Below are 25,399 nucleotides of genomic sequence, written 5' to 3'. Positions count from 1 at the left end.
TCTTTGAATTTTATGCATCCCAAAGCAAGATTTTCTTTAGGTTCAAATAGAAATATAATGCATTAACTTAGGAAAAAATAGATGATTACTCTAAGTTATGAATGCTTGAGCTTTTTAACCTTTTTATAAATGTAGCTTTCTTACCTTCTGAAAAATAATGTAAATGGAACTTAATCAGTAAATTATTGCCTAACATAAATATTTGGATATAAATGAGGACTTCTAAAATATTTAAATACAGTTGGTTCTCTTAAATTTAATAAATATCCCTTTCCAATCCCCTAATGACTTACTTATCCATAAGGTAATATTATGAGAGTATAAAGCCCAAATAGTTACAAATTTCTAATTTGTTGGAAAGAGTCTAGATGTACTGAATTGATGAATAATTTTGTCCTGTTTAGTAACAAGGTGTGTTACCTGCCAGTCTGTTAATAAAAGGGGTATCAAAATGCGGGATGCATTTGTGTAAGGAAACTCAACTCAGTTCCACACTTCATGACATTACTATCTAGAACATAATTATAGCAAAAATGCTGTATGATAGACTTGCATATTCTTAAATTTTTAAGTTTTAAGCTCCGAATTCAAAATCAAGTTCATTTCAACATTCTTAACAAAATTGTCTTGCATGTTAAAGCATGGGACTTAGAAAGAACGTAAAGAGGGGGGACAAAATGAAGTCTATTTTAAAGATAAATAATTATGTAATACTGTAATGCAATTAGTAATTATTTACGTTATCACAGGGGAAGAGCTCTCCTCTATTTGTAGGGATGGTTATTTTTATTCTTTAGAATATCTGTCTGTCATGTGTGAGTCTTTTATATGGAGAAAGTATACAACACATAATTTTAATCCAAGTATTAGAAAGCAACATAACTGCCCTGCTCTTCATACAGTCTTTTGAAGTGAATCCTGTTAAGATATAAAGAAGTAGTGTGTTCCACTGCTTTGTATAGAAATATCTGATTTAGAAGTGTCCTCTGGAACATAAAAAATTTGACGTTGAGTTCATATATTTTCACAGTTAAAGGTTAACTCCTTTGAAATGAACAGAAAATGTATACATTACAATTTTATAGTTGATAATTAGTTTTGAATCCATTTTTGTTCTCTGTCATATAAATGGCAGTTATATTTTTTATGGCAGTGCATGTTAGCGTCTTTGTGAAGTGTCAAGACTTCCCAATTCTGTTTCTTAGAAGTTTATAAGAAAGGCATAAAAATGTGCACTGTTCCTTAGCTTAGAAGCAATTTTTCTTTCTTCAAATATTTTTAAAGTAAAGCTTTGCCTAGCTCAAGATTACATTACTATATTCTCATACGTAGAAGCAATATTAACTCTAAAGACAGGATATAAAAGGTGAGATTTTTCAATGCACTTCTGATAATAGCATGCCTGATGTAATGGGTTATGCTGTCTCCAAGGTGGTTCATTTGGGTAACATCTGTGTATGCACTGTATTCCCTGCTCTCTGTAGCGAGTAATGGGCATTCACATTTGTGCAACTATTTGTAGGGTGAGGTCTTTGAAAATAAAATCTTGAGATCTTAATGAGTGGCTGTTTCCATCATGCAATGCCTTATGTAAATCTTAAATAATATCTGGCTACATATTTATCTGCAGCCAAACATTTTTTGAATTTCTGTAACATGTAAAGCAGTATCTGGCCAGAGATAAATTAGCAGCCACCTCTGCCCCGTCCTCGAGTTGTTCACACTCACAAAGAAACGCAGACATGTAAACAGCTCACTGCCTGCAAAATGAACTAAAAACATTAATGATACGTTTCCAATTAAATTCTGCAAAAACTAAGATGAAGTACTGTTAAAACTGATAGGAATATTAGAAAATCTCAAAGGCTTAAAAAAAACATTTCAACTGTACCCTAAAAGGTGGGGAAAATTTTAATTGGTGGAAAATAGGAGTGAAGGCATTCTAGGCATAGCCTGGCAAAGCCACCCTGGGGTACAAAAAACGTTGATTGGAGAATAGAAAAGTAGGGAGTAAATAATGCAAGAAGAGGAAGGACATATACATGGTGGCTAGATTGGAGTGTTTTGCATGCACAGCTACGGTGGTTATAAAAATCTGAAAGAGATGTAATCTAATCTATACTTAAGAAAATGATTCTGGAAGAGATGGAGGTGGTGACAGGAAAGCTGTGTTCAGAGACAAAAGATAAACTTAGAGCATTTACTTCCATGAGTTCAGAAATGTTTGTTTTTTAGCTTGCTGCATCCCTAGTGCCTAGAACAGTACCTGTCTAGCATTGATTCTTGTACTCTGATAAATGTTGAGTAAATGAGTATCTCTCCATGATAGTTAATAAGCTTTTCTACATTTGGAACTTTTTTCTGTTTTTAGAAATATGTTACACACACACACACACACACACACATCTCTCTCTCAGTATATGCTAGAAATTAAACCTCAGATCCCATTCCTGAAATTTAAACTTCAATTAATATGGGGGCAGCTGCTACCCTATTTTATTTCCCTTTTGAGACTTTTATCTCTCAGGCTTCATTCTTCCCTTCATTGTTTTATCATCACATCAGTCACTATGCTTCACTCCTTGGGAACACAGCATGCATCGCAGGCACATTTTTATGAATTAAGCAATTCTGCTAAAAGTACCATGTCCGTTCCTTCACAATGCACATTTGGTCAAAATAATAGCGATGCTTTCAGGCTATGGAAAATAACTCGGTAAGGGAGCCTGAAGGAGACACAAAATGAATGAGAGTGAATTTCAGCCCAACCTTCTTTGACACAATCCTCTAATGAGCCAGGGCGCATTAACACCTCTGCCACGGGAAACTCCTAACTCACAGCATCACTTTCACTCCAATTATTTTATTGAAAATTACCACTGTTCTAAGGCTCATCAGTGGTACACCAGAGTCAGTACATTTGGTATGACTGAATCATCTATTTTCAGAGAAGTTCTCTTATAGTCTGGGAAAAATCCAAGAACTTATTTCTAAACATGCATACTTAAGGAAACGTACATATAATTCAGTAGAATGTAAGATTGTTGAGTCTAGGGTCTTTGTCTTTCTTCAAGACCTTAATTCCAGAGCACCACACATGCCCAGTAAATATATCTGATGAGTGAGTGAATGAAGGAATGAATATCAAAACCTGTGCTTAAACTTAAAATTGCAAATTTTATACTTTTAACAGTAGAGAAGCATCACTCTCTCTTCTTAATAGAATCAGTTGGTATTTGGTTTCTCCTGCCCATTGTTAGAGTACAGATGTCTCATCCTCTCATGGTTATCAATATTGCCAGCATTTAGTAACAGATATTTTAAAATCATGTAGTTACATATAATGGTACTCAAGAAATAGAGGTATGGAGGATGTAATCTAAAATAAAGGAGGTAACAAGGAGAAAATAAACATTTATTAAATATCTCATTGTCTTTACGAATAAAGTATGGTACTTTTTCACCAAAGCCATTGCGGTCAAGTCAATTCTGACTCATACTGACCGTTATAGGACCCATGGAGCAGCTGATGGGTTCGAACTGCCCACCTTTCAATTGGCAAACAAATGCTTTAACCACTGCACCATCAGGGCTCCTTCCTTTTCCACAAGCCTTAACAAACTTTCTTCATTCTTTCTAAGCTGTTGAGTGTGGACAGATTCTCTGGGTAGAAGTCACTGGAATGCTGCCACCACAGAAAATTACCCTTTCCCTATTTTAAGAAAGTGGACTATGGCAAATTTCGGTAGAAAATATGCCATAATATGTATAGGCATTAGCTTAAAATAAAGCCTGGGTTTGAATTCCAGCTCTAGTACTTACAAATTACGTGATCTCGTCCAAGTTAATTATCTTCTCAGAGCTTCAACTCCCAATCAGTAATATGAAGGTATTGTTAGTAGCAGCCCCATTATGCAATTGTGAGGATTAAATTAGATAATAAATATGAAAGACTTGGCAGAGTGTCTGACACATTGTAAATCAGTTATAGTGCTAGATCATTATTACTACTATTATTATTATTAGAATCTACACATGTAGCAGGTTTATATAGAAGTCTGTTTTTTAAACCCAATTTCAGAGTACTTTTTCTTAGTCTCCAGAATACATGAGACAATCCACATAAAGTGCTTGGCAGAGTGCCTGGCATCTAGTAAGCACTTGATAAAGGTTAGATGTTTTTGGTGATGGTTATTATTATTATTTAGTTATATAAGCATTTCTTTTCTTCAGGCTCCTTGAGACTTTGGTCTACTCTATTCATATCAACAACTTCTGTCTTAGGACAACAACAGGTTTATGAGTTAGGATTAGTGTTGTGACTTTGAGATAATGCCCTGGTTAACAGCCTATTATTTTATAAGCTAAATTAAATCATATTGCTGGCTTCCTTGATACAAAGGTAAATAGCTGGTTTTTTTTTTTTTTTCTTATGCAAAGATACCAAATTATAGTCTTTAGAATTGGTAAAATACATCGAAAGCCACTAAATGAAATATAAACTGATATCTTATAGCAGTAAACAAATCCCCCTCATCTGTTAACATAATTCTCTAATTTGGAAATAGTACTCTAATATATACTCACAGAGACTGTCCTTTGGAATCCTTGACATTATCTACCTATAATTATGGCTTTAACCTTTTTTATTTTTAGCACATGTATTTTATAAGACACTATTATTAATTTTGAAATGAAATGTTAGAATTAAAACTACATTTAACATGGACAAAACAATTAACTGTCATAATTAATCTCACAACATGCCATCTAAAACCATACTAGGAGAAGAATTAGGATGAGTCAACAATTGCAAGAATTTCTGGCCAGGGCTTAGTGAACTTTGGTTCTGGGTGGCCCTCGTCCTCTCAGTGAAGGTATAATCTAAGTCATCAGCTGAGATGTGAGTGGAGAGAGAGGGAGTGTAGAGAGAAAAATACAGTGGAGTGGTGAACAGTGAATCAACCAGAGCTGAATAAAAAGATTCCAGGCAAACGGTCTCCTAGGATTAGACAGTAGGTATCTTCAACAAGCCAGGGCTAGAAAGCAGCCCATCCTCCCTCACAGCTCATGGCTGCCTTCAGTGAAGAGCAGAGGAAGCCGACCTTAGAACAGAAAGAGATTCAGGGAGGTTCTGTTGCGGAAGAGCGGCACTGAAGTGATGGACTGCGGAGTTGAATGGAAAGCCAAGCAGAGGCAGAACAGCGCTAACAGTTTGATAGAAGTGTGTGTAAGAGGTTTTTGGACTAAGTAGCAGGAAACCCGAGTGAGCAAAGGGAACATTTAATTTCAAAGGATTTATTCATTCTGAGGATATGGTTTAGCATGAAATTAAGATACTGCTGGAGACAAATAATCTTTACAATGCTTCTTATGCAGAAATGTGAAAGGAAGGATAACCAATGCCTGGCTATATCATGTCTCTTTCTATTGATTCAAACATAACAATAGTAATAAAATAATGATTACCACTCTGAATTGAATATCAAGCCCAATACGGGTATTTTATGTCAGCAACCGTAGAATGTAGACATAGTCATACATATGCAAGATGAAGAAACGGAGACTTAGAAAGGTGAATAACTTGCCCAAGGTCACACAGCTAATATGTGTCCGGGTGAGTTTTCCTCCCAAGATCTCATCACCATAAAGTCTGTTAGTAATCCACTATACTGTCCTACTTCTCAATTCTTAAAATTAGCAATTCAATCTCTATGCCATTATAAATACGTGTACTATTTGCTGTATTGTATAATACACTTTTATGAAATTGTATAATTTCCTTCTTGTTGCCTGTGTGTGTATTTTGCTTTTCCATACATTTGAAAATAGCTTAAGAGGAAGAACCCATAGTGTTTCTTTTTATGGAGGCTCCATTACTACTAGTACTATAATAGGCCCTGGTGCTAAACAAATAACTTGCTGATGACAATATCAATGACAAACTGGTTTCCTCCTTTAACAAACAGTAGAAAACTTATGTACTAATGTCATGCATATAATTCCTAGTATAATTTTGTATATGAAATAGAAATACCTATTATTTGTAAAATGTTTACATAAATGGCCAAGGCAAAAATCATTTGAATTGTACTTTGTTTTGTTATCTATATGACTTTCTTTCTCCTAACAGAAAGTACCAGAGTGATTTAGTGGATTGTTGCCCAACATGTGTTCTATGGAACACTGGTCTGGAGGTAAACATTCTTGTATGTATTCCGAATGGTTTTGTAGCCAAATTCATTTTGCTGGTGTGTTAATTTAAGATCAGGAGTGTTTCTGAGCAGGGACTTGAAAAAAACCATTTGAGTTTGCCTTCAACACGGCTACTCCTTCCTGAATAATTAGAAGATTATAGGTAATCAGAGAAAAGTAAATTGTGTTGAGCCATCTTTGCCCACAGATTACAACTCTGGTGTTAAGAATGTAGCATTAACCATATACATTCTCTTTCTCTTCCTTTCTCTTTTCTCTCTCTCTCCCTCACCCTCTCCTCTCTTCTCCACTCTCTCTCTCACCTCCCTACCCTGCACCATCCACAACCTATAAATAAGCATGCTAACATTTTCTTCTTTGGGTTTCCTCTTATTTAAATCTAAACCGACTGTGACCTCCAATAACATATCCCTTCTCTAAATATACTAATACCATTAGTGAGGCTATAATTTTCTTTATCATTGCAAGCAAATTCTGGGCACTGTTCTCTTTCTCTTCCTGCTTTTGACCAGAGAGACATTGTAATTTTAAGGCAACTTCTATAGCTACATAGAACTCCTTTTACTGGAGAATTGCTTTTCAGATGATAACCTCACTTTCACACTCTTGGCAGTAGAACTCATATACAGGCTACATTTTGCATGTTCAAAATGCAGCCTAATTATTAAGCTAAAGCCAGTTAGTGTCAGGCCATATCATTAGGACTATCATCAGGAGGTTTTTACTGGGAGTCTTTTATGCATGGTCACTGGGCCACATGAAACAGTCTCAATTTCTGTCTGCCTTTCATTTCCAGATAGATTAAAGACAATCTCTAATCTTAAATTATATTAACCTTACTCTCAAGGACTTTATAGTGTCAATGACGAGCAGAGCAGATATGCAACATTACCAAGAATAAGAAAAGGTAACACCAGAAGAATCAGGCAGGAGCTTGGGTAGATGATAAGAACTATAGACTTTTAGAGGAAGAGGCATTCATGGTGGGCTGGAGGTTATCATGGAAGCTTCATGAAGGAGGAAAACCAGAAGTGGGCCTCAAGGAAAGGCTAAGAATTCAGAAAAGTAGAGTAGAGGTAGTAGAACATTTTGGCCAAAGACGTACAGGAGGAAAACATGTAACTTTTTCAGGAGAGAGTATATGGATTCATTTGAGTGTATGGGAAGCATTTGCAGGAGCAAGCACAGAAATTTAAAAAGGTAATTGGGAGCAGAATGGTAGAAAGCTTCTACACCGTCAAAAGTCAAGATTCTAAAAATGAATTGTGAATGTATTCAATGGAGAGCCAATGAAATGTTTGGTCAGAAGGAAAAAATTTGCAACAATGTTTTTAATGAAACCTAAACCAAGGGAATTTGGTCTTTGTAAATTATTTATTTTTTCATTTACTGACTTATTTAATAAATATATGTTTTAATGTTTACACTGTGTTAGTCACTGTTCTAGGAAATAGGGATAAAGCATTGAGCAAGATATGATAGATTTGAAGTAAGGGTCTGAATGAAGGTGAGGAACCAATAAACAGTGAATAGACACCCAGACAGGAGGTCACAAGGGCCTAGAGTTGGCAGAGCAGCAGCGGAAGTTGAGCAAGAAGGTGGGTGTTTCAAGGTTGCATCAGTTTGTCAATAATGAGTGTGTATGTATTTGAGTGTGTGTGAAACATGGGGCTCTTCTGTCAAAAACCACCCTGGTCATCCAGTCCATTTTAGTCTTCTTGACCTTACCAGATGAGCCAAGGACAATAACTCTTAGCTTTTCTGCACAGATACCCCAGCAACTCATGAAGGGTAACTATATTGCTATTCTAACCATGAGAACTTATGTAATCAGATAGATTTAATGAAAGAACTGATAAAGTCCTCAAATGAGCCCATCCTTGCTGCTGTTACTGCTCTAGTGCTGCTGCTCAGACACCGACACTAGAGGAGTCCAAGTAGGGCTAGGTTATTCAGTAGTGGTAGGATCCATATTCTGCATCATTTACTTGGAACTGAAATGTGCTGGCTTTCATTATTTGTACTTATAAGGATGTCCCGTAAGTGTTTCACAATTAACCTTGACAGAAGTGATAGGTCATTTCCCTCACAAACCTGTACCACCACAATCCATCTAGTTCCTTCAGTTGGGAACCTTCTCTTTCTCCATCTCCTGCCACATCTAATCATCACTACATCCTATTTGTTTCTTAAGTGCCTTTTTCAAGCCATCTGCTTCCCTCCAGGTGCAGTGCCACACCCATAATTTGAGCCCAGTGATCTCTTACCTGGATTCCTGCACTAGTCTTTTTCTTTTACAAAATACTTTGCTGCGGTCGTCTTTTAATAAGCTTTCTTGTCTTCAGATTTGCCTTTCACCCATTCAAAACCTGCAGCCAAAAGTAAATCTCCTTCTATCACTCCCCACACCCTTGAGGATAAACCCATGTGTCTTGCTATATCATACAAATCCTCCACTATCAAACACCTTCTTATCTCTTAAGAGTTACACCTCCTGTACATGCACCTTATCTTTTGTCCTATTGCTGTTGCACAAGCTGTTTGCCCTCCTCTGCCTTGCATATCCTTGTGACTCTTATTTGTCCTTTTTGGCACTTTGAACATACTTCTACCATATCTGTCTCACTGACTAGACAGAGAGTACCTTAAGGCAGAGACCTGTTCCTATTCATCTTTGTTTCCCTAGAATGTTTGAATCTCATAGAGCTGGCATGTATTAATGAACATATGCCTTTTCTTCTCAATTATATCAGAACTAAATTATAGAATTATTTGTCAATTTTGATGACTGGAAATCAAACCCTACTCTCCCGTTTGCCTTTACTTAGCTGAAATACCAGAATGGGATGGGGAAAAGCATAGTGAATTCTAAAAGTCTAGTAAAAATGTGGGCTGGCAAAAATGATGTCAATTATCAGGATTAAAAACTAAAACTTTATCTCCAGCACTGAAAAAATTGCAGATGGTATTCAAATGATACTTAAAAATGTGATTTAATAAAAATGATAGTATTTATATGAGAAATTCAAAGTAGATTGTACATTAGTTCTACTAAAAAAAAAGTGTTAAGAGTTTAAATGACTTTTTATGGTTCTAAGTTATTGAAATTCAGCTAGGCTGATAAGTAAATTTCCTCCAGTATGTCCTAAGTGGATGAAACTATAATCAACATCACATATACATCACCTGTGTCTAGACTGCTAATCTAAAAAGGCTTAAAGAAAATTAATAACTAGCCCCTCACAATATACCTGTGAACAAGTTTGTTTTCATCATTTCATGACTTAGGTAAAGTGTGCCTAAGTCCTTGAATTTCAAGAGTCTTATTCATTGTCACACAGTTTTCCTACATCTTGCTTTTCTTCTTGTTAGGTGCCTTCAAGTCGGTTCTGACTCATAGCGACCTTATGTACAACAGAACTGAACACTGCCTGGTCCTGCACAATCCTCACAATCATTGCTATGTTTGAGCCCATTGTTGCAGCTGCCATGTCAATCCATCTTGTCAAGGGTCTTCTTCTTTTCTGCTGACCCTCTACCTTACCAAGCATGATGTCCTTCTCCAGGAACTGGTCCTGCCTGATAACATGTCCAAAGTATATGAGATGAAGTCTCGCCATTCTCACTTCCAAGGAGCACTCTGAGTGTACTTCTTCCAACACAGAATTGTTCGTTCTTCTGGCAGACCATGGTATATTCGTTCTTCTTTGCCAACACCATAATTCAAAGGCATCAGTTCTTCTTTGGTCTTCCTTATTCATTGTCCAGCTTTCGCATACATGTGAGGTGATTGAAAATATCATGGCTTGGGTCAGGAGCACCTTAGTCCTCAAAGTGACATTTTTGCTTTTTAACCCTTTAAAGAGATCTTTTACAGCAGATTCACCCAGTACAATGCGTCATTTGATTTCTTGATGGCTGCTTCCATGGGCACTGATTGTAAATGCAAGTAAAATTAAATCCTTGAAAACTTCATTATTTTCTCCATTTATCATGATGTTGTTTATCAGTCCATTTGTGAGGATTTTTGTTTTCTTTCTGTTGAGGTGTAATCCATACCCGAAAGCTATAGTCTTTGATCTTCAATAGTAAGTATTTCAAGTCCTCTTTGCTTTCCACAAGCAAGGTTGTGTCATCGGTATATCACGGGTTTTTAATGAATCTTTCTCCAATTCTGATGCTACATTTTCCTTCATATAGTCCAGCGTCTCAAATTATTTGATTAGCATACAGATTTAATAAATGTGGTGAAATACTATCTTAACACACACCTTTCCTGATTTTGAACCACACAGTATCCTCTTGCTTTGTTTGATCTACTACCTCTTGGTTTATGTACAGGTTCTGCATGAGCACAATTAAGTGTTCTGGAATTCCTATTCTTCACAATGTTATCCATAATTTGGTATGATCCACACAGTCAGATGCCTTTGTGTAGTCAATAAAACACAGGTAAACATCTTTCTGGTATTCACTGCTTTTAGCAATGATATCCCTTGTTCCAGGTCCTCTTCTGAATCTGGCTTGAAAGTTCCCTGTCTATGTACTACTGCAACAGTTTTTGAATTATCTTCAGCAAAATTTTACTTGGTGTGATATTAATGATATTGTTCGATAATTTCCACTTTCCTTGCATCACGTTTCTTTGGAATGGGCACACATATGTATCTCTTCCAGTTGGTTGGCCAGATAGCTGTTTTCCAAATTTCTTGGCATAGATGAGTGAGCACTTCCAGCGCTGCATCTATTTGTTGAAACATCTCAGTTGGTATTCTGTTAATTCCTGGAGTCTTGTTTTTCGCCAGTGCCTTCAGTGCAGCTTGGACTTTTTCCTTCGGTACCATAGGTTCTTGATCATATGCTGCCTCCTGAAATGGTTGAACATTGACCAATTCTTTTTGGTACAGTGGCTCTGTGTATTCCTTCCATCTGCTTTTAATGCTTCCTGTGTTGTTCAATACTTTGCCCATAGATTCCTTCAATATTTCAACTAGAAGCTTGAATTTTTTCTTCAGTTCTTTCAGTTTGAGAAATGCCAAGCTTGTTCTTCCTTTTTGGTTTTCTAACTTCAGGTCTTTGCACATTTCGTTAAATATTTTACTTTGTCTTCTCAAACAGCCCTTTGAAATCTTCTGTCCAGCTCCTTTACTTCATCATTTCTTCTACTTGCTATAGCTACTGTATGTTCAAGAGCAAGTTTCAGAGCCTCTCCTGACATGCATTTTGGTCTTTTCTTTCTTTCCTGTCTTTTAATGACCTTTTGCTTTCTTCATGTTATGATGTCCTTGATGTCATCCCACAACTCGTCTGTTCTTCAGTCATTGTATTCAGTGCCTCAAGTCTGTTCTTGAGATGGTCTCCAAATTCAGATGAGATATATTTAAGGTCATATTTTGGCTCTCATGTACTTGTTTTCATTTTCTTCACCTTCAACTTGAAGTTGCATATGAGCAATTGATGATTTGTTCTGCAGAGGACCCCTGACCTTGTTCTGCCTGATGATATTGAGCTTCTGCATCATCTCTTTCCACAGAGATAGTTGATTTGATTCCTATGTTTTCCATCCTGTGAGGTTCACATGTATAGTTACCATTTATGTTGTTGAAAAATGGTATTTGCAGTGAAGAAGTCATTGTTTTGCAAAATTCTATCATGTGATCTCTGTCGTTTTTATCACCAAGGCCATATTTTCCAACTACTGATCCTTCTACTTTGTTTCTAACTTTTGCATTCCAATTAGCAGTAATTATCAATGCATCTTGATTGCATGTTTGATCAATTCCAGTCAGACTGCAGAATTTGGTAAAAATCTTTAAATTCCTCAACTTTGGCTTTAGTGTGTGGTATGTAAATTTGAATAACAATCATATTAACTGGTCTTCCTTGTAGGCTTATGGATATTATGCTATCACTGAGTGTTGTACTTTAGGATAGATCTTGAAATGTTTTTTTGGACGATGAATGCAACACATTCCTCTTCAAGTTGTCATTCCCAGCATAGTAAACCATATGATTTTCTGATTCAAAATGGCCAATATCAGTCCATTTCAGCTCACTAATGCATAGGATATAGATCTTTATGCATTCCATTTCATTTTTGATGACTTCCAACTTTTCTAGATTCATTCTTGATACATTCCACATGCCTATTATTAATGGATATTTGCACCTGTTTCTTCTCATATTGAGTTGTGCCACATTAGCAAATGAAGGTCCCAAAAGTTTTACTCCATTCACATCATTAAAGGCAACTCTGATTTGAGGAGACAGCTCTTCCCCAGCCATATTTTGAGTGCCTTCCAATCTGGGGGGGAGGGCTCATCTTCTGGCACTATATCAGACAATGTTCTGCTGCTGTTAATAAGGTTTTCACTGGCTAATTTTTTCAGAAGTAGACCACCAGTTCCTTCTTCCTAGTCTGTCTTAGTCTGGAAGCTCAGCTGAAATCTTTCCACCCTGGGTGACCCTACTGGTGTTTTAAATACCAGTAACATAGCTTCTAGTGTCATGGCAACACGCAAGCCACCACAGTGTAACAAACTGACAGACACGCGATGGCCTACGTTTATAAGTAAAGAAAATGTAAGAGGATCACAGTGTTACAAAAAAGCAATCTGTGTGTAATAAGTAAGTGTAAGTGAGTATATTACATCAATTACTATAAGTTAGATTATAAATATTGAAAATGAAATAGATCGGTATGAATATGCAAGAACTGAAAGTCTAAGCGTTGCCCAGAGGCTTTTACCAGGAAGTCTGAAACACTGGAAGAGGCGTGAAAGAATTTCCTATCCCAGAATCTCAACTTTCAAGTAGTTCTGAAATCTATACCTAACAAAACGTCTCCTACCCTATTCCTGAACATCTTCAGGACATATTTGATGCAAATTTGATGATCAAATCAGATCTGATGTAAGCCTAGGAACACAGTTTATTATAGTACAGTATCTAAGCTAACTTATAATAATTTTAGTTGAAAAAGAATGTTTGTTTCCTGGTGTGAGCTTGCAGCAGAATGAAAACACACTTCACCAGCAGAAGGGATAGTGTTTTTCCCATTTGATCTTTCATCAAATAGAATTCTAAATCAAGCCAGAAAATTTTGAAATACATGATTTGGAGACCTTCCAAAGAACCTGTCCTGAAAGGGATGGTAAATTACAGTTTGATCTCATTTGTCCTAAATTCTGCACATCATTCACCCATGAGTTACTGTCCTCTCACCCTTGTGAGATATGTCTCATAACTCATTCTAGTCAATATGCTGCAATTGCTGCTGAAAGATTTGTATCTTGGAAATAACTAGACTGTTTGAAAGAGTGGTCTCTAATTAATCAGAAGATAATTGCATTAAGTACCTTTTTAGTTGCCAAATCTAATCATATTCCACCCAGGTGAGTCTGTGTCTGGCCTCTGCATCTGGCATGCTCTGTGAGATTTAATCGGGGGCATGATTTATATGGAACTTCATGACTGGGCTTTGAAAGTCCCCCAAATGTTTGGGTTATCAAGATCAATAGCAAATACAGCTTGCATTTACCACATGGTATTTTGTTTCTTGTTTAGAAATAGTTACAGGTTTAAGGAAGTATTTTTTTACCATACTTTCTTATTGCAAGTAACCACAGTAACTGTGGTTTGATTATACAAGAAGGCATTTGCAATTTTAGTGTAGAAATAAGCCTGTCACAAATCAGAATAACGTAATGCAGAATCTAGTAGAAGTGAGTATAAATATCAGCTGGATTAGTCTTAAAATGGTGTGATTCAACTAGTAACAGAGTATATTTGTTATGTCACTTCCCCCTGTAGTAGAAATGTGCTGTCAACGTTTCTGTTCCCCTTTTCCACCAGACTTCCGGCATTAAGGTCAGGCACTAGTTCTTTTCCACTGTTGTATTCTTCATTCCTAGAACCAAAACAAAGAAACAAACCTATTGTCATTGAGATGATTCTGAGTCATAATGACCCTATAGTACTGCCTAGTAGGGTTTCCTAGGCTGCAGATCTTTGTGGGAGCAGATGGCCAGGTCATTAATCTTGCAGAGCGGCTGGTAGGTTCCAACCACGGACCTTTCAGATAGCATCTGAGCACTCAACCACTGAGCAGGGCTACTTTTACTCCTAGATCCAAACCCAAACCAAACCCATTGTCATTTGACTCAATTCCAACTCATAGAGACTCAAAGTAGAATTGCCCCATAGGGTTTCTAAGGGCTGGTGGATTCAAACTGCCAACCTTTTGTTTAGCAGCTGAGCTCTATTAACCACTGCACCACCAGGGCGCCATACTCCTAGAACAATGCCTAGCAAATGATAGATGCCAAAAATAGAATAAATTTTTCAAAATATTGTATGCCCTTGAATTTTCAACTTTTTCTTTTCGATGACCTGTGATAAATCACCCAACATTGCATATACTTGAGTGTTTCACTTTGGTATGTTAATGCTGTAGGATATGCTGTACCTGGTATTTTAACAGAAGGCACTTTCTGTGTTCTCAGTGACCTAGTGGAGGAGTTTAAGACTTGAAGGAGATAAGAAGGGAGATAGGAAATAGGTTTTATAAAGGAGGACAAAGTGAGCAAAAGAAGCATTTGAGTTGAAGCCAGATGAGAATGCAATTAAGGAAGGCCACCATGAGGGTGGAGTGAGTAATTTTGCCTTAGCACACTTAGAAATTGGACCCAGAGTAGACAAGACCAGCATTCTGGACCGGAAATAGAGGTGACTTGGAGCCTGGAGATGAAGATACCCACACTGACAGGAAATCAATAAAGGCTTTCTGCACTGCTGAGAGGAGGAACCTTCTATCTACTCTAAATACCTCTGAGCACCTAACTTAATTAGTTTCAGGGACTGTGTTAAAGCTGCTCTGAATACACTTGAAGCTTGCCAGGGGTGTAAGCTTCTGTTGTGATGACTCACCCTGAGGAAAGGCACCAGTCATAAGTGGGAAATCTTGTTCCTGAAGTTGGCTTGAGAGTGAAGCACCCTACTATGTTGAGTGTTGTTAAAGGGACGCACCTGGTAGGCATGAGCTACTCTGCTGGGGCTTCTGACAGCTTTATGTAAAACTTGTTTAACCACACTTCATTTTACTACATCAGTTCTTACTTAGCAAGAATAGTATACAAAGAAATCACATTCCACTGAAATATGTATGAATTTGTTTTGGAGGTTTGAAATAATAGGTAGATAAATCCAATTTTAAGAGGTAAATGAAAGAGAATCTTCAATTTACAGAGTTCAGATAGCATTATGCACAATGTGGTATTCTACTAGTTTAAAATGGAAATATTTCCAAGTAATTTATGAACTCAGTGAAAAAATTAGAATGTGCTATAAAATATATCTTGATGTCAGTTTAACCCAAACATTTTCAAATTTCCAGAAGCAAAAAATAAAAATTCTCATAAATGGGCTTGGTTATTCTTTTAAACTTACTCTCAGAAATGGACCTTGGAATAATATATGAGAGGTTTGTATAAGGTACAGAGGAGAGAATGGTTGAAAATAAATTAGTCTCTAGGAAACGTTTTGGTACTTATGGTTAGAACTAACTTTTTATGCTTTAGTCACTGAGATAGTAACATGCATTCTAAAAATATGCTCTTATATGCCATTATCTGCAATAAATATTGATTGTAACTCCATCTTATCCCTCAAATATATCTAATTCTGCCATCTTCTCTACTCCTGGATTTATGTTGTGGACTCTTAACTGTTCTTGCTAGCATAAGCCTGGTCCCTGCTCAGTGCATCTGCTATTAGATGGGGTTTCATATCTGATGGAAAGTGGAGTTCAGCCTTGCTCTCTAGGTAGGGGGACAAAAGCTGTGCCTGGTGCCTTTGCTAAGGAAATTAGCCGTAGCTCTGGTGTCTCCCTTATAAGTTTAAACCCTGTCATGTCATGGAAATACAGGGTTTCCTTCAGGTTAACTCTCTAAATAGGGATGCCAGGAAGTACTCATTTAGGTGCAGCTACTGCTAAGGGATGAAGTCCTAGTTCTGGTGTTTGTATTCCCTCCCTGCACTTAGTGGGATACTTCATTGCCCAGAGCTGTAACAGTCCTAACTTTTTCTGATAGAAAAGGAATTAATTAGCTGGGATATTAGGGAACAAAATTAAATAGGCACAATATGTTGGGCAGAATTCAGGTTGAGATCCTCCTGCCTTTGATCGGCAGCTTGGACCTTTACTATATAGTCCTTCACTAATTTGCTATGTAGTTGTCCTGGGCCCTGAGTTTTCTTGGGCTTTTGGAATAGTGCTGTTCATTAGGGGATTGGTTACCAAAATACAGGGGGACTATTCCCCTGAACGAAAGGTTCCAGAGAGTTTTTGCAGCTCTCTTTTTTCAAGTGTCTCTAAATTTTAGCCCTGTTCCATTTGTTCATACAAAATAACTACTCTGCTTTTTCTATTGGCAGGATTAGTGGTTAATAAGTCCAAAAAATAGGTCCAAATGAAGAAGCTCATTTATTGGAAATGTATTCCAGGACAAGATAACTAGCAAAGATGAAATAAACAGGCTTTTACCAAGAGGGCAAGGTCAAGGAGCAAGGAGATGGGTGATTACCCCACATGATGGCTAAAAATCAATTATATCTGATGTTAGGAACAAGCCCTGGTTTCCTTAAAAAAAAAGAAAAGATAAAAAAGAAATCAGCTCATCCTGAATATTTATTGAGTGCCTACCTGGTGAAAGGCATTATCCTAGGTTCTGTTGATGGTGGTGAACCATGAAGATTGATCCTGATGATAGGTATAATAATTAGCTTAATTTCTAATGGGGAGAGGCAGACAATAAATGTTGTCAAAAGAAAATACTTTAAGTGATTCAAAAAGAGGCTAAAGACTTTATTTGGCTGATTTGCATCAAGGAACAGCTAAAGTCCAGGTAACTCTCTGAGTTGGAGTAGGGTTGGGGTTTTATAGGGTGAGAAGGATACCTGTCATTGTGATTTGGCTCAGGTAGCAGTTTTCATATTTAGCTGCTGGAATACTTGCCATTGGAATGGTTTGAGATTATTCTTGTTGTGTGCCTCTTGCTCAGGAGCACTGGTGCAATACCATGCAAATAACTATCAAAGAAGTTCTTTTGAAAGCTGTTTTTGTAAGCCTTGGAGTTTGTTGGTTAGTAAAGATTCAGGGGCAGTGGAGGTAGGAAGAAAAGAGGGAAAAGGGGGTTAAAACAAGAGAAGAGGCAAGGGTCAAAGGCTGTTTTAGTCTTTTTATAGAATGTACATAAATAAAAACAATCTTTAGGGATTGGTAAATTGAATGAAGAAAATAAATTCAGGGAAATGTGGAGGAGAAAAGTTAGGGTAGGTCTCTCTAAGGAGGTGACATTTGAGTTCAAATCTGACTATTGAGAAGGAGGAAGATCTAGCAGCTACAAATGTTCTGAGGCGGGATAAGCTTGGCATGTTCAAGAAAGAAACAACAAGAGGAAGAGATGTGTGAGTTAAAGGGGTACAGCTGGAGAGTTCATAGGCCATGCTTTGATGTGTGGATTTTACTCTAAGTTCAAACGGAGGCTCTTTAAGTATTTTCAGAAGAGAAGGGACACTATCTGCTTCCCACACTGGCAAGATTCCTCTGGCTGCTGTGTGGAGTATGGATGGTTTGGGGTCAGTAGGGAGGCAGAGAGAGCAATCAAGACGTTCCTAGAGAGGAGGGTGGTGTATACTAAAGCTGTGGCAGTGGAAATTATGAGTGGGTGAGGTGGGAACAGGAGAAGTAGAGGTCATGATGCAGCAAAGTTTATACTTGACCGCCACTATTTTTGAGCTGGCCTCGACCCTTGCTGGGCTTGACAGATGTTTACAACTGATTCTGATGGAGAGTTTTGGAGTGATGCACCACAAACTGGTATAGTTACAAATCATTTGAGATTATACTAAAATGCAGACTCTAAGAAGGTCTGGGGTAGGATCTGTTATTCTACTTTCTAACAGTCTCCCACATCATGCTGATGACACTGGCTGAAGATTACACTTTTAGTAGCAAAGCTTTAGAGGCTTCTTTGGACACCCGTCTTTCATCTCCATCTCCCTCAAATACTCAAGGCATCATAATGGGTAAAAACCCTTTTTTTTTTTTTTTAACTGTCTTTCGTCCTTACCATTCAAAATACCATGTGAAGATTTTTTCTTGTTCTGTTTATTAGCCTACCAGAAACCATTACAATTACAATCTACTTAGAGCACTGACTCTTAGTAGATTTCCAATGGCAATTAACAAAAGAATGGTAAGAACTGTTAAAGTCACCTTCTCTCCAGGTGTCTTTAACTTAACATTTTAAGTTATTCTATCATTGGTTTTCACAAATTTTACATTGTCTTTGAAGAAGAGTAATAACTGTTATATGAAAAATGTCCACTTTCTCACTTACATGTTTACTGAGCTATTTTCCCCCCCATTGAACACCCTTTACACTACAGAGTACCCACATTGAAAGTTTGTGTTCCTCTATAAGTATGGGAGAGTCTTTCTGAATTTTGCTAAATAATTTAATGTTAATTTCTTAGTGGGGAAAAAGGATTTGTAAGTAGTTGTTGTTCTTGCTGTTAGGTGCTGTCAAGTAGGTTCCAACTCATAGCAACCCTATGTACAACAGAACAAAACACTGCCCAGTCCTGCACTATCCTCACAATCACTATGTTTGAGTCCATTGTTGCAGCAACTGTATCAATCCATCTCAATGAGGGTCTTCCTCTTTTTCACTGACCCTCTACCAAGCATGATGTCCTTTTCCAGGGACTGGTCCCTGGTGATAACATGTCCAAATTGTGACAGTATTTTGACTAAAACTTTGCACGAGCAAACTAGGAACAACAGGAAAAAATATTTTATTTTCTGTGATCAATGAACTTAGGAGGCCTAAGGTTTATTTTTTTCTTTCTTTATTTCTGACAAATATTGAACTAGGGGCAAATGACTCTAGGTCAAGAAGACTATATTCTTGAATTTCAAATATGCTGATACCTTCCTATCACTGGGGTTTATGGATTACTTGATAACTGATCATAGGGAAGAATGTTCATGCTTCTATTGATCTTAACTCTATTGTTTTTTTCCTTTAGTCTTAGGAAAGCATATTGTTTAAGATGGACATAGGCTCTACTTAGCTACCTAATGCATATGTGAACTTTGGCAAAATATTGGGCCTTTCTGAGCCTCAAATTTCTTATCTGTAAAGCCTGGGGTATAGTACCCCGTGAAGTTTGCAATGATTAAATGGAATATACATGTCACATTGTAAGTATGATGTCTGGTGCACAGCAAGCTTTCAATAAATGTTAGGCATTAATATTAGTAATATGATTACTAATTATTATTTTCCCAACAATAACAAATCCAATTCAAGAAGAATTGGTTGATAGAGTCTTCAAAACATATTTGTGATCTGAGGCTCACGTACCAGCTGCTAATTTGCTTGTTTACTTCATTTGATTTTCTTTAGCTGCACATAAGGGAGGTGGGTGGTGGGAGCTTAATTTATTTGTCCTTTTTTTCTTGAAAATGTGGGTTTTGGCTCTCACACTATTTTGAGTCATGGCCTGGTGGTGGCATTGAGGATATGCACACTTTAGGAAGGTGGGAGGATTGTGTAGCTCTCCTGGTGGCTCTAGTATCTTTCTTTTCCCAAGTGATCATCATAGGTGCTAGATTGCTAGCGCTGCCGGCCAAAGGCCTCTCCTCCCACAGATCTGGAAACACATGAAAAAAGCCATGACTCATGGGCTACAACTTTTTCAGATGTGTTATACAAGCGCTGATAGGCTCAGCTCCCATGTTTTTATCACCCCACAGGCTGGCTGAGGGGAAAGGGCTTTTTGATTTTCAAATAAAGTGCTTCCCGATGATAACCGAGAACAATCAAGAGATACGAGGAGAAGTTAGGGTATTGTTCCTTTCCCTTTGCTGAAGTCAATGGGAAGGATGGTCTGGGATGACACCAGGGTATCTTCAGATTCTTAGAGGTATGCCATTTGAAGTATTTTCAAATCTTCCCTTACAAACGTCAGAGAAACTCTGCTTTCCTTTCTTGATTTCACTCCAAAGCACTTTGTACATTTTTTGTGTAGCACTTATCTCATTGTATTATCTTTTGTTGTAGTTGTTGTTACTGGCCTGTCTGTGTGTGGACTGTGATCTCCGTGGCGTGGGGACATGTCCTCTGCCTTGTTCCTCTTTGGATTTCCAGCCTTGAGCTTAGTGTCTGGCAGACAATAAGTACTTAATTAGCCATTGTTGTCGACATGGATAGATGGATTGGTGAATGGGTGATGAATGGAGGAAAGACTACACAGATGAAATTAGGAAAAGGAAAATATTCCAGCACAGTAGACAGTGGTTTATGTGGGGATTTTTTTTTCCAGATGGACATTCAGTGAGACTATTATTGATTAAAAGTCCAGTTGTGAAGATCAGAAAGCTTACTTTGCTGTCAGACTTTAGGTCATAATTTTAAGATGTGATCAGCTATTTTGACCATAAAACCTCCAGATAATTTTGGGGAGAATTTAGAAGGAGAGAAGAAAGTATCTTCAAAAGTAAAAATGGATGAATGTGGCATACATGAAATTTTAAATAAAAATTAAAACAGATTTGGCTTATGTAAAGGTAATACATATTGAATCTGCAGGAGATTTAAACAGACAGAAAGCTTACTACTCCACTGAGAAAATGTGACAGATGTTTTATCCATACACTCATCCAAATGGCATTTATTAAAAGACCTACTGTGTACTGGATGCAATGGATAGAGAGATGAATTGATCCACTTATCAATTCCCTGCGGCCTCATAGTTAAATCAAGGAACATGCGTGTAAATAAATAATTGTAATAGTAGGAAAGTAGAGATAGGATCATGGCATTATAGAAACACAGGAGATGAACATATTTAACCCTGCTCAGAAAAATCGAGAAAGGAGAAAAGGTGACACATGAACTGAGACTTAAAAGATGTGTAAGAGTTTACTATGACAGGAAGAAATAAGAGGTTGTACCACGTGCAGAGATAGAAAGGTCAAGAAGAGCAGGGTGCATTCTGGGAAGTGCAGGTCCTTTGATATGACAGCTGCATTGGGCTATGGATGAGGAAAGTGAGTAGATGAGATCAAAAGGCAAGTCGAAAAAATCACTTGGAACTTGTACACCAAATTATTGATCCAAAATTTATCCTTCAGGGTCAGTTCTGATTATTTTTCTAAATATTGAGGGAGTATATTTTAGTTCAGCTTTGACAGGTGAAAAAATGTGTTCAGTAGTTATGTGGTCCTGATCTCATGTATTTTTAATTCTCTTGAAAAGGCAATTGATTAAAAACATAATAATGTGACTTAATTTTATGCCTCTGTGTCAATTTAATATAAGTAATTTCACAAATCAGCAAAACAATCTGGAAAAATATTACGATAGGATACTCAAAATGGACTTGGTGACAAGGTGAGAAATACAATGTAGGACCCTTATTTTCCTACATATTGAGTTTCTTATGAGACTACCTGCACAGATACAATAACTTGTAAATCTGGAAAATGGTGTTTTATCTTCTCAGCTACGTCATGCAAACTCTGTTCTAGGGATATGTATCACCAGGTTCTCCTGCATGACTTTGAGTATTTGCCTTTCAAGGTTTTCTATTCCTTACTTCAGATAACTTCACAGATTTCTTTTTGCAGTCTAGTTAAAAATTTTATTTATCTTTAGCCAAATAAATGATTAACCAGACATCATCCTCTTAAAGATCAGTTTACCCAAATTTGTCAGTGCATTAGAAAAATTGCAGTAGGGAATCAAGAGCATGTCTTCAAGAGCTTCCTGGATTTGTCTGATATTAATTTGACCTAAATTTTAGAGTGCCTGTATGCAAAACACTATGTATATGTGGAGGGAGGGCACTGTGCACAAAGACCGCTAATATTGGCAAACACTAGCATGGTGGATACTATGTTGCAAGGCATTATTTTAAGTGTGTTTTAAGTATTAGCTCATTCAATTCTTGTCTGTAAAGTGGATGGCTTTTTTAATCCTCATTTTATAGATGAGAAAACAACTTAGATCATGAGCTGGGAAGAATTGAACTTATGTGGTCTGACTCTAGAACCCATGCTCTTAGCCACTGTGCTAGACTCTGTGTCCTGAAAGGAAGCCAGTAGGAAGACAGGTCACATAGCCATGTGGCAACTACTCTATGAATTGAGAGTCGGAAGAGAGTTCCTGACTGGAGTGATCCTGAAGGGTTTCATAGAAGAGGAGCCGTTGAAGTTGGAACTAAAGATTTGTTGGAATTTTGTCAGGTGGAGGTTAAAGCGCACTGCAAACTAGAGATTAGCATCAGCAAAAGCACAGAGACAGAAAACCACAAGGTGTGGTCAGAGACAACACGTGAACCAGTTGGTCAGGAGTGGAGAGCCAGTTGGCATAAAAGGGCAGTAGGAAGGTTATTAGAAGGGTAGGTTGGGGAATATTCTAGATAACCTTGAAGCTCAGATAAAAGAGTTTAAAATTCCTTCTGGATGAGAAGGTTTGTGATAAGAAGTTTAATGTATGTATGTAGGTATGTAAGTATGTGTATTTTAAGCAAAAGAGTGAGATGAGGGAAGATAAATTTGGCAGCTATATGAAGAATCGATTAGATGGAAAATGGGAAAGATTCGAAAGGTGAATAAGAGACAAAGGTTGGTATTCTAATGTGTTTAAACACTTCAACAACAACAACATAGACAAAAATAAAAAAAAAACAGAAGCTTCTGAAATACTGTAACCTTGAAAGAGACAATTGCAGAAATGCATTGCTATAATAGAAAAGGTGCTGTTAAGAAAATAATGTTGTCTTGTCCACCCTACACAAACAGGACTTTTTTCTGGAAAATCTGGAAGAAGACTCCATTCTTTAGTTCTTCCCTGCACTCTGAAGCTGTGAGTTACACAGTTCTTTAGCTCTTCCTCTGTACTTTGGTGACAGGTTTGCCCAAGATAGATGTACAGAGGGGCATAGTTAATGCATTATTTTCAGATGTGCATGACTTTCCTGTGGTGTGGAATAATGATGTGCTATTTTGAGATGGAGAAAGGACAAATCCCTGTCAACTTTATGTTAATTGGACTTGAAACTGTAGAGTGCGTATATGAATGTAAGTTATCTAGGAAGCTGAGTTTTGAGAGAGGTCTGGGAGCTTGGAAATATTCCAGGTGATCTCAGGAAACAGAGAGCAGGAGCTGAGTGATCTTTTCTTTCCATAGGCCAGTTGCAGCTAGCCTGCATCAGAGAAAATGGCAGGAAAGTTCCACTGGAAATTGTAACCTTTTTGTAGTAACCCTCTAAGTGAAGTTCATTCTTTGTGAAACATTTGGTTGTTCAAATGGTGTGCTGCATTTAGATGACGACCTCCTAGCTATGTCCTAAAGTAAAGGGCCCTCCAGGACATTTCATCAAATGGACCCTTTTGGGTTATCTTGGTGTCTCCTTGCACTAAAGAAGAAGCTTTAACATGCTAGAACTTAGGAAGCATCTTGAAATGATACATAAATGGTGAGTATATTAAAGAAATGGCAGACTAAGTTTAAGTGTTTTTGTACCACATCCAGTTTTAAAACCAAATATTGTATCATTCAAATGTGAGTGAATACAAGCTGGTGATGGAAGAGTGACCAGATGCTTCTGTATCTTCAGTTCCGTTCGGATCGTCTCAGATGCTGACTCTCTTTTTCCACTTTGAATGGACTGTAGGTTCAGTCAGTGTGTAAGGAACAGGGATGTCGGGGGACCCAATAGGCTTTATTGGCACTAACCAAAGTATACTGCCAGCCCCAGCAAGTTAGTTCAGGTGCTCTGAGAGGGTGCTAATAAAACCACAGCTTTGGCTTGGCCCATCGTACCATTTTATTTCCTTTTTCCCCCTTTTTATTAACTTTTTTGTTTTGAAATAATTTTAACAAATAGAAAAGCTGCAAGAATACTGCAAAGAACTCCCATACCCCCTTTACTCACAATCAATACTTGGTAACATTTTGTCACATTGACTTTGTAATTCTCTATTTATTACATATTTTTCCCCCAGAACCGTTTGAGAGTAGATAGTATGATCATGTTCCTTTACCCTTTAATACTTCCCTGTATATGTACTAAAAGCAAGGATGTTCTCTTACATAAATACAGAGCACTTATTAAATTCAGGAATTTTAACAGTGGTGCAGTATTTTTTTCTCATCTACCATCCATGTTGAATTTTGTCAATTGTCCTAATAATATTATTTATAGATTTTTTCCATTCCCAAATCCATTCCAGAATCTCTTATTGCATTTACTTGTCATTTTTCTTTGGTCTCCTTTTATCTGGAATAGTTCCTTAGCCTTTCTTTGTCTTTCATGACTTTGACTTTTTTTTTAAGAATGCAAGCCAGTTATTCTATCAAATATCCCTTAAATTGGGCTAATGTAATGTTTCTTCATGACTAGATTAAGGTTATGTATTTTTGACTGGAAGTGCTATTTTCTTTGTTCTGGCCCATGGCCACCCATAATTCCAGTGAGAATCTCATAGCAATTAATACCAAATGCTGACATATTTTTAAACTTCCTTTGGAACAAATGTAATCACTTCCTTCTAGAACAGCAAAATAATAAGTCCTCTCTATTCTGCACTGAACTAAGTCCTGTGTACAACCTTTGAAGAGGATGAGATGATTGAAATGTGAGGCCACAGAAAAGTGACCAGAGTGGCGGGGAACTTGGACCTGTGCTATATGAGGGATGATTGCAGGGATTTGTGGTATTTTTCCAGAGAGTAAAACACTCAGAAAGCACAGTATAATCGATTGATGACTCTAAAGTAAAAATAATTAGATTTATACTGTATTAGAACTTTGACCAACAGGAGAAGTTATAGGGAGATAATTTTCAAATAATGTTTAAAAAACCAAACCAAAACCATTGCCGTCAAGGCGATTCCGTCTCATAGTGACCCTGTAGGACAGAGTAGAACTGCCCCGCTGGGTTTCCAAGAAGCTGCTGATGGATTCAAACTGTGGACCTTTTGGTTAGCAGCTGAACTCTTAGAAAGGGGCAATAGGAAGTCAGATTTATTGAGTACCTTTTATTCTTATAAGAGGTATCCCTGAGTGATAGAGAATATCACTCACATTTTACAAATGAAGAGTGTGAG

The 25,399-nt window shown here is 37.3% G+C and overlaps 1 protein-coding gene across 1 annotated transcript in view; it reads left to right on the top strand.

Annotated features, from left to right (window-relative positions):
* The window catches only part of LINGO2 (leucine rich repeat and Ig domain containing 2), a 348,198-nt gene that overhangs the window by 11,579 nt on the left and 311,220 nt on the right, over positions 1 to 25,399 (top strand). The gene's annotated exons all lie outside the window — the stretch shown is intronic.

Source organism: Trichechus manatus, unplaced genomic scaffold (assembly GCF_000243295.1).
Source record: "Trichechus manatus latirostris isolate Lorelei unplaced genomic scaffold, TriManLat1.0 scaffold00192, whole genome shotgun sequence".
Taxonomy (NCBI): Eukaryota; Metazoa; Chordata; class Mammalia; order Sirenia; family Trichechidae; genus Trichechus; species Trichechus manatus.
The sequence above is the reverse complement of the archived record's forward strand: the minus strand, read 5'-3'. Positions and strand labels throughout refer to the sequence as shown.